Consider the following 2,133-nt stretch of genomic DNA (forward strand, 5'->3'; position numbering starts at 1 on the left):
CAATTCTTTCTTTTTTTTTTTAATTTTATTTTACTTTATTTTATTTTATTATTTTATTTTTCATGCCTGTAGCACCTAGTCTTCCTAGGTGGTCTCCCACCCAAATACTAACCAGGCCTAACCCTGCTTAGCTTCTGAGATCAGATGGGATTGGGCTTGTTCAGGGTGGCATGGCTGTAGACTAGTATGGACATTTAAACAATATTAATTCATCCAGTTCATGAACATGGACTATCCATTTATTTCTGTCTTCCATTTCTTACATTGATGTCTTTTAGTTTTCAGTGTGCAGGTCTTTTACTTCCTTGGCTAAATTTATTCCTAGGTATTTTATTTTTTTTTGATGTAAGTATAAATGAGATTGTTTTCTTAATTTCTGTTTCTGATAGTTCTTTATTAGTGTATAGAAACAAAACAGATTTTGTATGTTAATTTTCTATCCTGCAACTTACCAAATTTGTTTATTAGTTCTTACAGTTTTTTGGTGGTGTCTTTAGATTTTTCTATATATAATATCATGTCATCTGTAAACAATGACAGTTTTACTTATTCTTTTTGATTTGGATGCCTCTTTTTTTCTTGCCTAATTGCTCTGGCTAGGACTTTCAATACTATGTTGAATAAAAGTAGTGAGAGTGGACATCCCTTTCAACTTTTTTCCATTAAGTATGATGCTAGCGGAGGGCTTCTTATATATAGCCTTTATTATATTCAGGTATGTTACCTCTCTACTCACTTCGCTGAGAGTTTTTATAATGAAAAAATGTTGAATTTTGTCTTATGCTTTTTCCACATTTATTGAGATGATCGTATGATTTTTATCCATTTTTGTTACTGTGGTATATCACATTGATCCACACATGTTAAACCATCCTTGCATTCCTGTAATAAATCCCACTTGATTGTGGTATATGATCCTTTTAATGTATTGTTGAATTTGTTTTGCTAATATTTTGTTGAGGATTTTTGCATCTGTGTTCATCAGGGATCTTGTCCTGTAATTTTCTTTTCTTGTGGCATCCTTATCTGGTTTTGGTATCAGGGTCATGCTGGCTTCATAAAATGGGTTTGGAAGCATTCTCTTTTTTTCAGTTTTTTTTTTTTTTGGAAAAGTTTCAGAAAGATTGGTATTAATTCTTCTTTGAATGTTTGGTAGGGTTCACCAGTGAAGACGTTTGGTCCCGAACTTTTGTTTGTTGGGAGGTTTTTGATTACCTTTTCACTGGTAATTAATCTGTTCAGATTTTTTTCTTCATGATTTAGTCTTGGTAGGGTATTTCTAAGAATTTATCCATTTCTTCTAGGTTGTCCAATTTGTTGGCATATAATTGTTCAGAGTAGTCTCTTATCTTTTGTATGGTATCAGTTGTAACATCCCTTCTTTCATTTATGATTTTGAATCCTCTTTTTTCTAGGTGAATCTAGCTTAAAGTGTATCAATTTCAAAGATCTTTTTTAAAAAAACAGCTCTTAGTTTCACTGATTTTTATCATTGTCTTTTTAGTCTGTTTCATCTATTTCTGCTCTGATCTTTACTTCCTTTCTTCTACTAACTCTGGCCTTCATTTATTCTTTTTCTAGTTCCTTGAGGTATAAAGTTAGGTTGATCATTTGAGATTTTTTGTTTCTTGAGCTGTGAACTGTCTTTGCAGAACTGCTTTTGCTGCATTCTATAAGTTGTGGTTCTTTGTATTTCAATTTTAATTTGTCTCAAGGCATTTTTTTTATTTCTCATTTGCTTTCTTCTTTGACCCATGTTTTGTAGCATATCATTTAATCTTCACTTTCTTAGGAATTTTTCAGTTTGCTTCTTGTTATTGATTTTTAGTTTCATACCATTATAATAAGCAAAGATGCTTGATAATGATTTTAATCTTCTTAAGACTTGTTTTGTGGCCTAATATATGATGTATCCTAGAGAATTTTCTATATGAGCTTGAGAATGTATATAATGTTCTGTATGTATCTGTTGATCTGTTCTACCATGTTGTTTAAGGCCTATGTTTCCTTATTGGTTTTCTGTCTGATGATCTGTCCATTGATGTAAGTGAGGTATTAAAGTCCCCTGCTATTATTGTAATGCTATTTCTTTCTTTAGGTTTGTTAACAATTATTTGCTTTATATACTTAGAT

The 2,133-nt window shown here is 31.3% G+C and overlaps 1 pseudogene; it reads right to left on the reverse strand.

Annotated features, from left to right (window-relative positions):
- Window positions 1-63: 63 nt before the first annotated feature.
- Window positions 64-182, reverse strand: LOC111735041 (annotated as a pseudogene).
- Between the last annotated feature and the right edge of the window lie 1,951 nt (window positions 183-2,133).

The sequence above is a fragment of the Pteropus vampyrus genome, unplaced genomic scaffold (assembly GCF_000151845.1).
Source record: "Pteropus vampyrus isolate Shadow unplaced genomic scaffold, Pvam_2.0 Scaffold12562, whole genome shotgun sequence".
NCBI classification, from domain to species: domain Eukaryota; kingdom Metazoa; phylum Chordata; class Mammalia; order Chiroptera; family Pteropodidae; genus Pteropus; species Pteropus vampyrus.